This window comes from Oryctolagus cuniculus, chromosome 2 (genome assembly GCF_964237555.1).
Source record: "Oryctolagus cuniculus chromosome 2, mOryCun1.1, whole genome shotgun sequence".
Taxonomy (NCBI): domain Eukaryota; kingdom Metazoa; phylum Chordata; class Mammalia; order Lagomorpha; family Leporidae; genus Oryctolagus; species Oryctolagus cuniculus.
Genome location: NC_091433.1, coordinates 145,692,964 through 145,708,010, shown reverse-complemented (window position 1 = coordinate 145,708,010; position 15,047 = coordinate 145,692,964). Strand labels below are relative to the sequence as shown.

General features: G+C 36.0%; 1 long non-coding RNA gene across 3 annotated transcripts in view; it reads right to left on the bottom strand.

The window, feature by feature from the left end:
* Nucleotides 1–15,047, bottom strand: part of LOC127488665 (uncharacterized) — a 56,411-nt gene that overhangs the window by 34,518 nt on the left and 6,846 nt on the right. The window lies entirely within an intron of this gene.

Sequence of the window (15,047 nt, the reverse complement as noted above, 5' to 3'; positions counted from 1 at the left end):
AAAACATTTGCCTTCAGGATTTTTTTTCCTTGTTAGAACTTGGTGGAAGGAATTAATGATAAATAAAACGACAGCTTGTTGGGTTATCTAGAAGATATAAAATATGGTGTATTCATAGGTTTCCAACTACCACCTGGTCAGTCATGTTAATTTGATTGCGGTAGCTTGGAGATTGGATCTGAAAGAATGATATTCCTGGAACATGTAATGGACAGATAGATTGGCAATAGATTCTCAAGTTACCTAGCACTGTGATAAGATCCAACTGTCTGGGACTGGCATTGTAGCATGGCGGGTAAACCTGCTGCCTATGACACTGGCTTCCCATATGGGCACTGGTTTATGTACTGGCTGCTCCACTTCTGATCCAGCTTCCTGTTAATGGCCTGAGAAAGCAGCAGAGGATGGTCCAAGTGCTTGGGCCCCTGCTACACATGTGGAAGACCCAGGAAGCTCCTGGCTCCTGCCTGTGGCCTGGGCCATCCCTAGCCATTGTGGCCATCTGGGGAGTAAACCAGTACATGGAAAATTCTCTCACTCTCTCCTTTTCTTTGTCCCTCCCTTTCTCTGACTTTCAAATAAATAAATCAATCTTAAAAAAATCCAACTATCATAGGAAATGACACATTGGAGTGGTTGGTATGACTAGAATTCACTGCTGGTAGTCTTCAAGGTTTTGGGAATGCTGTAATAGAGGTATAAACATTTTGATGCAAGGTTTAGGTTGTATTCCTTGATGTGAAATGCTACTGATGTGAAACACAGTGAGATGAACATTTTTCTGAGCATATTTAGGCCTCCTAAAATGAGCAATGTGTATGACAAAAAGGTAAGCATGAACTCTAGGATTTCAAGCTTCATCATGATTAATCGAAAATCATTTAAAATTTTACTTACTCTCCCTTCTCTATATCCACTTTAATTGGGGAGAAATGTTTCTAATTTCTGTAGGTAGCAACTCTTTTCCAGCTTTCAAAGTCTTTATTATTGTGTTACCCTGATCTAGACCAATCCTAAAATAGGACCTGGAATTTAGGATGTTTCCATTCAAGTAAGGACTCGGTAGCCCCAAACACATGTCTACTTTTACAAAATTGACTCTGGAGCCACAGTGACAAAGGGAACTCTTCCCATCAAAGTCACCTTTAATTTTTGAGATACTACCTCCCAGAAAAGTCAGATAATGCATGAAAATATGATTTGCTCTTGAATTATTGTGATGAGTCAAAAACTCATTCACATCAAGTCTTATTGCTTAGGCCAAACCCAACAATAGCCAATTCATGTGATTAGTAGATATATAAATGTTTATAATTAAAAATTGAAAATTCAGAGCTCTTGAAGATATTCTTTTCAATTTCAAAATATATTATTTAACTTGGGAACATACTGTTTGGCAAGTACTATTTTGGCCACCCTGTAAACATGTTTAACCCTTACATCTAGTTGGTATGTATACTTAATCCTCATTTCATGTAAGACTCAGACTTAGAAAGCCTCTTAACTGATGCTCAGTCAGATACTTCCTGACAGAATTTGTATTTGACACAAGGATTGTCTGACTTAAGAAATAAAACTGTTAGCCACTGTGTGATTATTGCATCAGAAAGAGCTAAAGAGTCATTCTCTAAGATGACATGTGATAGAAGACCCAAAGAAACACTTGCATCAAAGTATTTAAGTTGTCTATTATAATATTTCCACAATCTTAAAAAGACTACCTGCCATGAATTCTGGAGATGTTAACCATTCTAACCCACCACTGTCCAAGATAGTTGATCTTTGTTCAGAGTGTCAGGTAACTTGAGAGATTGCAGAAGCTGCTACTTCTGTCCTTTATATGCTCTGGAATATCATTTATCCAGATCTAATCTCTAAGTTACCTGCTCATATTTGATAATGGCTCCTCTGGTTGTGGTTATCACTCTAGGAATATGGCATATTTTACCTTCTGTGATGATCTAATTAATTGACATCCTAGTCATTATCAAGATTTTCTATTTTCCCGTGCTTTTAAAACATCAAATGTTTGTGTTCAGCCCCCAGTTTTTAATCATAGTTGTGGTATTATATTGCCATTATTAGTGATTAGTAATGGAAATATACCAACGGAGCCTTTAGCATTGAAAGAATCTCACATAACAATATAGAATTCCTAAAGTAAATTTTAGTTATTATTTTCAGCTGTACCTCAATTTGAACTCACTTTCATGACTATTACAGCTTTTATTCTTAATTTCCTTGACTTGATCCCTCTTCAATGAATTAGTGGAGAACTATTATCTGTTCAGAAATTACTTCCAATATTCCAATATACAAATATGTAGTTTTAAAGAGCAGTGTGAAAGAACAAAAAGACTCAAGTGAGTCTATGACTTCTCAGGTGTAATGATGTGCAATCAAGTAGAGCCCCTGCATGACTTTAGTTTTAGGCACAAAGCTCACTGAATAGAAAACTGGAAATTTCTTTATCTCCATCACATATTCTCCCCTTGTTCAAGTAAGGCATCTTAAACACTTGTAATATTTCGTTAAAGTTTTCACCTCTCATATTCATGAGAGTGATTGTTAACTAATCATAGTACTGTATTACCCTCAACTTGTCTGTAATCTCACATTTTTCAATACAGTCCAAGGTTATTCTATCAATTAACAGGCATAGATATGTAAGATGAAAACTTCTTGCTATTGCATTTATTTGGCTATCTGCCTGGATCTTTACTTGAATTTTCTATTTCTTGGGCTGAATCCTGTGTTACATACTGGTGTTCAACCTTGTTTACCTGCTAACCTACTGCTATATTCTTTAAGTAGATCTTAGTGAAAATGCCCCCTCCCCAAATTACTTGGACTGGTATAAAAGAACTGTTAACTCTCACATATATGTCCCAGAAAAAGTACATTTTATAGTTAAAAAAAGAAAAACATGGTTAAGGTTTTGCTATTAGCAAAGGTGGATCTAGAATGTATAGCCTGGTAGGGGTTTGTAGGTCCTCAGAGGCATGGCCTCAGAAGGTAGTTCTTAATGACTCCTTGTAATTTTGCTCAAGAAAATTGTTATTAACATCTGTGTTTGGTTCTATCTTCTCTCTTCTGCTGGTTCAATGCATGCACATCTATTCCACCTGCACTCCTGCCGTTGAATCTGCCATTTGCTGCATTCTTCATGAGATCTGAGCTGATGCAGTTGACTGAACTAAGTAAAGTCTTTTCATCTTATCTAGTTAGCAGCCCCCAATATTTCATTGTAGTAAAGCAAAATTGACTAATAGAGTTATCACTTTATATTGTGACTAAATCTACTGATAAAATGAAGGAGAAAATGTGGTATTTCATAAATTTAGAATGAAAGCAAATGTGAAAGCTAATGAAGAGACAAATAATTGAAGCTAGATTACATGAGAAAGTGATGATGGCTATTTCTAATGTGTGTTCTATTTTCCTTATATTCACCAGGAATAATTATTATATAATATAATTAATCCATCACCCCAAATTATTTTCCATTAGACATCTAAGTTTTTACCCAAGTAGTTCTAGTCCCTTTCCATCTCACTGGAAGAAATGGTTAGGAGAGTGATGTAAACAGGGAAGTTATAAAAAGATTTCAATTTCCTTTAGTAAATCTCTCTCTAATTAAGCTTCCCTTGAGAGAATAGCCCAAGATAGCCTATATAAATAGTCTCACTATGCAAGTAGCCCTCAAAATATCACTCTTGCTTAAGCTTTCTTTTTTTTTTTTTCAGAAATACAAATACAAAGGGAGAAAAAGAAAATCTTCCACTCAATTCTTCAACATATTTTTATTAAAACTAGAAAAGACACTATCTCAGTGATGTTTCCTGTGTTGGTGGTTTGGAATGAGAGGACAAAGTTAAAAAGATTATTTTGTTGTGAGGGCTGGCGTGGTGGTGCAGCGGGTTAAAGCCCTAGCCTGAAGTGCTGGCATCCCATTTGGGCAATGGTTCTAGTCCTGGTTGCTGCTCTTCTGATGCAGCTCTCTGCTATGGCCTGGGATAGCAATGGAAGATGGTCCAAGTCCTTGGGCCTCTGCAACTGAGTGGGAGACCCGGAAGAGGCTCCTGGCTCCTGGCCTCGGATCTGTGCAGTTCTGGCTGTTGCTGCCATCTAGGGAGTGAACCAGCAGATGTCTCTACTTCTCTCTGGAACTCTGTCTTTCAAATAAATAAAATACATCTTAAACAAATTTTTGTTGTAGATATTTTTGCATACTCCTGCTAGCAGATTCTTTCAGTTTCTTTCTTAATTTTTTAAAATATTTATTTATTTATTTGAAAGTCAGAGTTACAGAGAAGGAGAGGCAGAGAGAGAGAGAGTGGTCTTCCATCTGCTGGTTCACTCTCCAATTGGCTGCAACAGCCAGAGCTGTGCCCATTCAAAGCCAGGAGCAAGGAGCTTCTTCCAGTCTCCCATGCAGGTGCAGGGACCCAAGGAATTGAGCCATCTTCTACTGCTTTCCCAGGCCATAGCAGGGAGCTGGATTGAAACTGGAGTAGCTGGGACTCGAATTTGTCCCCATATGGGATTCCAGCATTACAGGCAGTGGCTTTACCTTCTATACCACAGCACCAGCCCCAATTCTTTCAGTTTCAATGATTATTTGGAGAGTTTATATTTTACTTGTGCATGGGAAAGTATTTGTAAAAAATGGACTTAGTGTAAGTCTGATAAAACTGACTCAGATTTGAGACATGAAAATTTGCCTGAAAGAAGTACCATAAAATTGTATGCAAGTTCCAAATATGATGGCTATTATTTATAGAAACAGACATAATATTACAGAAACAGAAATTTAGCCTATTTTTATTAAATAATTTTAAACTTGATGTGGAATGGTTATGAGTCATATATAGGAACTCAAATCTTTGCTTTTTTTGTCCTATAATTTTATTTATTTATAATACATAAGAAAAGATTAACCTGACTTTGATCACTCTCAGATACAAAAACTGTCATGAGGACTACTCCTTAGTCATTTTGATGTTTCTCATTAGAAGCAAGGAAGACAGAAGCAGGATTGAAAAATAAAAACAAAATCTGTTGTGATAACTTAAGGATTAAAAATGCATTGCATAAATTCATTACTTGTGTCTTAGCACTGATAACATTTGTATGTGTGCATGTTTATGCCACCTTTTGCTTTGTTACATACATAGCTCTAACTGACCTTATTCACGTGAACCTTATGATTACTTGATTACTTATTTTGTGTCTTGATAAAAATCTGGTGGAAAAGAAGTAAAAAAAATATAAATGTTCTTAGTAACCTAATCTTATTAATTTTTCTGTTCCCTTTAACTTATTATAACAAGGTTAAAATGTAGTCAGCTAAGAAACCAAGATGTCTTTCAGTAGATGAATGACTTCATAAACTATGGTACATACAGGGAATAGAATACTATTCAGTGTTAAAAATAAGCTATCAAGCCATGAAAAGATATGGAGGAAACTGAAATGTATATATTACTAAATCAAGGAAGCTGGTCTGAAAAGTCTGCATACTCTATAGCTCTAACTACATAATATACTGGAAAAGCAAAAGCATGGAGACAGTAAAAAGAACAGTGGTTTCCACAGGTCAGGGTAAAGAAGGGATAATTGGCAGACCACTGAAAATTTTTAGAGAAGTGAAATTATTCTGTATGACAATATAACACTAAATACCTGTCACTCTACCTTTATGAAAACCCATAAATTGTGGATCAACAATTAACCATTTGCACTTTGGTTGCTAAACACCTAGCAGTATATGCCCATTGGCTGTAAGAAATGCAGTATTCTGGTTGGGGATGTTGATGGTGGAGGAAGTTATGAATGTGTGGTGTCAGGTATATATGGGTACTGTGTACTTTCTGCTCAATCTTGCTGCAAGAGGATCTATCTAAAGGAAAAACTCACATGATCTGTTTGTATTGCTATACATAGGAAGAGGGGGCATAGCTACAGTGGTCACATTACAATACGATTATCTGGACCTGTGGCTCATCAAAGGATTGTTTTCTAATTTGTAAATTCATATGTAAGCAAAAATCAAGCATTATGTTACATAATGCTCCATTTCATAAAATATATATTTCTATATACATAGAAGTGAATGTAATTCCATAAAATAGTTATATATAAAGATCAGCTAATACAAAATTAACTTTATCATTTTGTAATTCATACTCATTAATATATTATATTACTGTTATCTGATAGTGCAGAAAGACACTTATGAATAAGACAGTTTGTCTTTTCCAATCATTCCATTAGAAATTTGTCCTCCACATTCCCACTCCTTAAAGATTATTAATGCTTAGCAACCATTATTTTGTTCCCCAAACATTAGTGTGTCCTGGTGTGTGTTCCTTGTACTCAGAAGTTTATAAACATTGCATGGGAACACATGCTGAGTTAAGCAGGTATTTATTGTAGACATTTTCAGATCCCTTAATTTGCTAATGTGCAAAATTAATCTCCAAACAAGAGAAGAAAAATGTACTCTACCATAAGATCATTTTTTGAAAGACTGTCCTGCAGGATGATCCCATAGGATTCACTTTGGAAAATATTTATAGGATTAATGCACATGTCATCTAACTCTTGTGCTACTTCTAAATTATAAGGAGCTTTCTTTTGAGAATTTCTATAATTCTGAGTAATAAAATCTCAAAGAGATTTTCTTCTTCCATCCTAATACAAGTATAAATGTCTCTATCACTTTGTTATTGATATATTCTATATTTCCTTCTTATAAATAATGAATCATATAAGAAACTTAGTCTATGAAATGTAACATGCATTGTATATTAATGTCTTCAAAATTTTCATAAAGATTGGCACTCTTAACTGACACAAACCTCACAGAAGTTCTAAAATAATAAATTGAATGGTGTAGTTCTAATGTATAATACATACCAAAAGGTATACTGATGTATAATAAAATATTATTAATATCCTACATTATTTTATTATCTAAAGAAGGGGTTATAGAAATTTTGTCAAGTTTCACAAAATTGGTTTGCCTTGTTTTACAAAAGGGAAATTTTAGTCTCTTCATAAAAACTCTAAAAGCTTGAAAAATGTATTTATGACCATTTTTAATTAGAAGAGCAACAGGTGCATTATTAATACTGTTGTAGAAAACTAATAATTCCCATAACTAGTTAAGAAAATACTTCTGTGGTCAAACTGTTAAAATCTACCCAGAAGCAATGTTACTTCCTATATTTTATTGGGAAATAAGAAAACTTACATGAGTGGCTATATAGAAATTATCAATATGAGAGTCCCTCAAAATGTTCATGTAAGTTTTAAATTAAAAATGTTTATTTTACTGTAAATATTTTGAAATACATGCAAACTAGGGGTCTTAAAAAGTTCATGAAAAATGTGTACATCATGAAAAACCATATACCCCAGGGTTCTAGCCCCAGATGGGGTGCCAGATTCGGTCCCAGTTGCTCCTCTTCCTGTCTAGCTCTCTGCTGTGGCCCGGGAAAGCAGTGGAGGATGGCCCAAGTGCTTGGGTCCCTGTACCTGCATGGGAGACCAGGAGGAAGTACCCGGCTCCTGGCTTTGGATCAGCACAGTGCTGGCCATAGTGGCCATTAAGGGAGTGAACCAACGGAAGGAAAACCTTTCTCTTTGTCTGTCTCTCACTGTCTATAACTCTCTCTCTGTCTCTCTCTCTCACTGTCTCTGCCTGGCAAGAAAAAAATAACATTAAAAAAAAAAGAAAACCATATACAGATTTCTAAAATTTTTAATCAAGAAACTCTGCTTTTAATTCCATTATTCCACAAACATTTTAAAGTACTGACATAGCTTTTCTTTTTTTTTTTTTTTTTTTTTTTTTTTTTGACAGGCAGAGTGGACAGTGAGAGAGAGAGACAGAGAGAAAGGTCTTCCTTTGCCGTTGGTTCACCCTCCAATGGCCGCCGCGGCCGGCGCGCTGCGGCCGGCGCACCGCACCGATCCGATGGCAGGAGCCAGGAGCCAGGTGCTTTTCCTGGTCTCCCATGGGGTGCAGGGCCCAAGCACCTGGGCCATCCTCCACTGCACTCCCGGGCCACAGCAGAGGGCTGGCCTGGAAGAGGGGCAACCGGGACAGAATCCGGCGCCCCGACCGGGACTAGAACCCGGTGTGCCGGCGCCGCTAGGCGGAGGATTAGCCTAGTGAGCCGCGGCGCCGGCGACATAGCTTTTCTTAAAACCAATGGCAGGGGACGATGACTTAGCTATCCAATTAATTGGTACACTACTCTAAAAAGCTATGAATTTGTAGTTGGATTTGATCCACTAGAGAGGAGACCAAAGTGAAGCTCTTATCAGAGTGTCCTGGATAGATTATGAAGAAATAAAGGTTACAGGTCTCCATATTTGGAGATTTTGATTCTGTGCATCTGGGGTGGTTCCATGAAGTGTATCTTTAGTGTATTCTTGTGCAGCCATCTTGGTCCCTTTTCTGTGAACCTACATTTGAGAACTTCTGAAGATAGTTATGAAAGCCCAAAGAGCCAGAAGGGAGCAACATTTATCTCCCAGCAATGAAGAAAAGAGTTTGAGTCTGAAGGACGTGGACATAGTCACCAGAAGTTGATGACCCCTGAATAATTATGAATTTAACAGAGAACCTACTGCTCTTTGTCTTTATTCAAGCTATTAGTTTATTAATTTAACATGCTAAATCAATTAACAAGAAAGCTTTTTCCTGATTTTCCCATGAATACTGTGGTAAAGTGAGAGTCACATTATCCATTGCAAGATAATATACTTTATTAAACTGATTCATCAACTTTAGGACTGTCAACAATTGAACTCTTTAAAGCAAAGGGACTAACCCTGTGTGATAAGAAAGCCTGTTGGAAAATGCCATTTTGGCAGCCACTCTGGATGTAGACATTGGATTTTCTCATGTATAGTCCTCAAGAGAAATGAAATTGTACCTCCCTTTAACCCCATTCCTATCCTAGGCCTCTCGTCCTCTCCTAGGCATCCTATCTCAACATTACATAGCAGATTATATAATGAAGAGATTATAAAAACAAACTAGAAAATTATGTCTGTTATGTCAGCAGTTTTGCTATTATGATGATGGTTTTTATAGATTTTTCTAATTTTTGGTTAGGCAAACTTGCTTTTTTTGTTCTTTGTTGCCATATATAAGCACTGGAGGATTATAAAACACAGTACAAAGTTCATGTTTTGTCAGTTTTGTCATTTCCTTTTTGTATTAGCTATAGGGCCATATTACTGATCTTGAGTAACAAATCAAAACAAAATAACTTGCTCCAGAATTTTAAGAGCCTTGCATGGCAGTCTTTCATATTTCACACAAACATCACACAGTGAAGATGGACCTCCAAAGCCCTGTTGCAATTCACGGCTTATTATTGTTCACCTCTTTCTCTTTCATTACATCTTCTGCTAAGCCTCATTTCTCCAGACTATTTCCATAGATTGATTGTCTGTGATGAAACTCTGCCTTATGAGTCTCAGACATAATGAAAAAAAGGGGATAAAAATAGCAAAGTTGGCCTCTGAAATTCCTGAGGGTCTCACACTCATAAAACACATAGGTTTTAGCAAACTCATCAACTAGACTTCAAAATGAATGCACAATCTTTAGTCTCTGTCTCTGTCCAAGTTTAAGTCTTCATTTTCCAAGGGAAAGCCCAAGGGAAGATGTAGCCATGCTAATATCAGACAAAATAGACTTTAACAAAAAAACTGTTAGAAGAGACAAAGAAAGAAACTATATAATGATCAAGGTATCAATACAACAGGAAGATGTGACAGTAATAAATGTATATGCATCCAAATACTGGGTGCCTGACTACCTAAAATAACTATTAATGGATCTAAAGGGAGACATAGACTCCAATACAATACTAAAAGGGGACTTGAACACCTCACTTTCATCACTGCATAGGTCAACCAGACAGAAAATCAACAAAGAAACAACAGAGCTAAATCAAGATTATGGACCAAATGGCATAACTGATATCTACAGAACTTTTCACCACACAATGGCAAAGTACACATTCTTTTCAGTGGAGCACAGAACATTCTCTAAGATAGACCACATAGTAGGCCATACAGCAAGCCTCAGGAAATTCAAAAAACCAAAATCACACCATGGACCTTATCTGATTATAATGAATTGAAGCTTGAAACCAACAATTGAAAAATCTCAACAACATATGCAAATACTAGGATACTGAACAATATGCTCCTAAATGAACAGTGGGTCATAAAAGGAATCAAAAGAGAAATAAAAAATTTCTAGAAACAAATGGAGATAACAATATATCATATCAAAACTTACGGAATACAGCAAAAGCAGTGTTAAGAAGGAAGTTTATAGCAATTAGTGCCTGCATCAAGAAACTGGAAAATCACCAAATAAATGAGCTGTCAATGCATATAAAGGACCTAAAAAATCAACAAACCAAACCCCAATTAGGAAGGAAAAAATTAACTAGGAGAAAAAGAAATAATTAAAATTAATAAAGAAGTAAACAAAATTGAAACAAAAAATACAAAAGATCAATAAAATGAAGACCTTGATTTTGAAAAAATAAACAAAATAAATACCATTGGCCCAACTGATCAAAAAAAAAAAAAAGAGAGAGAGAGAGATAGAGAAGACCCAAACCAACAAAATCAGAGGTGAAAAAGGAAAACAGTTAGAATCATCAGGATTTACTACAAAAAACTCTTTGCCAACACACTGGGAAACCTAGAAGAAATGGATAGATTCCTTGACACATACAACCTACCTAACTTGAATCATGAAGATACAGAACACCTAAACAGACCATAACCAAGATGGAGACTGAATAAAGGCCCTTCCAACAAAGAAAATCCCTGGTCTCAATGGCTTCACCATTGAATTCTACCAGAAATTTAAAGAAGACCTAATCTCAATCCTTCTCAAACTATTCAAAATAATATAAAAAGAGGAAATTCTCCAAAACTATTTCTATGAAGTTTGTATCATCTTAATATATAAGCCAGAAAAAGGCATGAGAACTAAAAACAACATCCCCAAGAAACATAGATGCAAAATTCCTCAACAAAATGCTAGCCAATCCAATCCAACAACACTTCAGGGCCGGTGCCACGGCTCACTAGGCTAATCCTCGGCCTGTGGCACCGGTACCCCGGGTTCTCATTCCGGTTGGGGCACCAGATTCTGTCCTGGTTGCTCCTCTTCCAGTCCAGCTCTCTGCTGTGGCCCGGGAAGACAGTGGAGGATGGCCCAAGCTCTTGGGCCCTGCACCTGCATGGGAGACCAGGAGGAGGCACCTGGTTCCTGGCTTCGGATGGCGCAGCGCGCTGGCCATAGCGGCCATTTGAGGGGTGAACCAACAGAAGGAAGACCTTTCTCTCTGTCTCTGTCACTGTCTAACTCTGCCTATCAAAAAATAAAAAGAACAACAAAAAAACCACATCAGAAATATTCACCTGGACCAGGAGGGATGTGTCCCTAGTATGCAGGGATAGTTCAACATTTGAAAATCAATGAATCTGATAAACCACATTAACAAACTCAAGACCAAAACCACATCTTTATCTCAATAGATGGAGAGAAAACTTTTGACAAAATTCAATGCCCTTTTACAAGCAAACTTGGTATAGAAGGAACAGTCCTCAACATAATCAAAGCAATTTATAACAAACCCACAACCAGAATCTTACTGAATGGGGAAAAATTGGAGGCATTCCCATTAAGATCTGGAACCAGATAAGGAAGCCCACTCTTACCATTGCCATTTAATATAGTCTTGGAAGTTTTAGCCAGAACCATCAGGCAAGAAATAGAATTCAAAGAGATATAAATAGGGAAGAAAGAAGTCAAATATCCCTATTTGGTGATGACATAATTCTATATATAGGGAACACAAAAGATCCCATGAAGAGACTTTGGAACTCATGAAAGAATTTGGTAAAACAGCAGGTTATAAAGTCAACAAACAAAAATCACCAGCCTTTGTATATATAGACATGCCACATCTTAGAAACATCTTCTAAGATCAATCCCTTTCATAATAGTTACAAAAAAATTCAAGTATCTTCGAATAAACTTAACCAAGGATGTCAAAAATATCTCTACGAAGAAAATTACAAAACATTAAGGAAAGAAATAGAAGAAAACATAAAAAAGTGAAAAATCTCCCTAGTTCATGCATTGGAAAAATCATCATCTTCACAATGTCCATAATACTGAAAGCAATTATAGATTCAATGCAATCCCAATCAAAATACCAACAATATTCTTCTCAGATATAGAAAAAATATGCTAAAATTTATATTGAAACACAATAGACCCCCAAATAGCTAAAACAATTTTAAACAATAAAAACAAAGCTGGTGGCATCACAATACCATAACTCAAGACATAATACAGGGTAGTTATAATCAACACAACCTGGCACTGGCACAAAAACAGACATGTAGACCAATTGAACAGAATATAATAGAAACCCCAGCAATTAATCCACACATCTATAATCAACTTAATTTGACAAAGCAGCAAAAATCAACACCTGGAACCAAGACAGTCTCTTTAACAAATAGTGCTGGGAAAACTGGATATTCACATGTGGAAGCATGAAACAAGACCTCTACCTTACATCTTACACCAAAATCCACTCAAAATTGATTATAGAGCTAAGTCTATGACGTGATACCATCAAATTATTAGAAAATATTGGGGAAACCCTACAAGACATTGGCATAGGGAAAGATTTCTTGGAAAAGACCCCAGTAGCATGGGCAGTCAAAGCCAGAATACCAAGTTGGATTGCATCAAACTGATAAGCTTCTGCACTGCAAAAGAAACACTCAGCAAAGTGAAGAAGCAATCAACAGAGTAGGAGAAAATATTTGGAAACTATGAAACTGACAAAAGATTAACTGCCAGAATCTATAAGGAGATTAAGTAACTAAAGAACCACAAAACAAAAAGCCTAGTCATGAAATGGGCAAAGGACATGAACAAACATTTTTCAAGAAAGGAAATTCAAATGAGCAATAGACACATGAAAAAATGCTCTGGATGGCTAGTCATCAGGGAAATGCAAATCAAAAGCTCAATGAGGTTCTACCTCACCTGCATTAGAATGGCCCTCATACAAAAGTCAACAAACAACAAATGCTGGTGATGATGTAAAGAGAAGGGTACCCTAGGTCACTGTTGGTACAACACTGGTACAACCACTGTAGAGGAAAATATGGAGATTTTTTAGAAAGCTGAATATGGACCTACCATATGACCCAGCCATCCCACTCCTGGGAATTTATCCAAAGGAAATTAAGTCAGAATATGAAAGAGCTATCTGTATCCCCATGTTCATCTTAGCACAATTTACAATAGCTAAGATACGGAATCAACTCAGATGTCTATCAACTGAGGGCTGGATAAAGAATTTATGGTATATATACAGTATCGAATATTACATGGTGCTAAAAAATATGAAATCCTTTCATTTGCAAAGAAAGTGGATGCAACTGGAAAACATTACATTTAGCGAAGTAAGCCAGTCACAAAAAGACAAATACCATTATGATGTCTGATTTATGGTAACTAAAAGAGTTCTTAAAATGAAATTTATAGGAGCAAAAGTGATACTTTATGATTCATTGATTTTGAACAGCCTTTGCCTTGACTGTCGAGGAACAATTCTTTTTTTCTTTTTACTTCATACTAATTGATGAACTCTTTTCTTATTATAAGGTTAATTCTATGAGTTAAAAAATTATCTGAAAGGAAGTGGTAGGAGAAAGAAGGGTGGGAGTATGGGTGAGAAGGCACTGGGTGGGGGAGGGGAGAATCCTCATATTTCCAAATCTGTATATATTAAATGCATGAAGTTGCAACCCTTAAAAAAATTTTTAAAAATATATAATAATGAACATCTGGAGAATTCACCATGTCTATAGAGCAAACAATCAAAATAATATTTTATTTTATGTATAAAATAGCAAATAATCACTAATTGACGAGAGAATGTTTTAAATATGTACCTCAAGATTTTTTTGTTGTATTATGAAACTTAAAACTTAAAAGATCTAACCTCATAAGAATTTCATATGCTGAATAGTAACAAAATGTTTAACTTATAATTGTCTTTTGTCAAAATTTGATATGGAATAAACACCTAGTCATTTAACCAGATAACTGATATATATTTTATTTTTTCTCAAATTTTATCATCTTATTAGAAGATAAAATAAATACTTTTAGTTCCAGATTTTGCCTGAGGTAAAATATATGGAATTAGTGTATTATGAGAAAAAAGAAGTGAAAAGAAAAATAATCTGAAGGAAAGATTTCTTTTGTTGCACCCATGTATACAAACATAGTTTTTGCTTACCTTCTGGTGTTAATAAATATTTAAAAAATCAAAAGCAATGGGGCTGGTGCGATGGCTCACTTGGTTAATCCTCTGCCTGTGTGCCGGCATCCCATATGGGCACCGGGTTCTAGTCTCGGTTGTTCCTCTTCCAGTCCAATTCTCTTCTGTGGCCCAGGAAGGCAGTGGAGGTTGGAATATGGCCAAAGTGCTTGGGCCCTTGCACCCACATGGGAGACCAGGAAGAATAACCTTGCTCCTGGCTTTGGATTGGCGCAGTGCCGACCATAGTGGCCATTTGGGGAGTGAACCAAAAGAAGGAAGACCTTTCTATCTGTCTCTCTGTCTCACTGTCTATAATTCTACCTGTCAAATAAAACAAGATATAAAAAATAAAAAACAAAAACATTTTAGTATGAAAATTTTTGAGAATACTGTATATTCTAATTAAATATTAAGTTAAATACACTTAAGCCACTTGCTTGTGTGAGTTGATGGGCTTTCAACTGTATTTATGTTATCCCATTTAATCATAAACTGAGTGAGTAGCTTTAATCTTTCCTTTAAGGATGAGAACATTGTTGGTAAGAGATAATCAATAAATTTCTCCCTTTTACACAGTTATGTGATTATCAAGGCTAATGGCTAGAAATTTTTGCTTCATGAATCTAAACCGTTTTC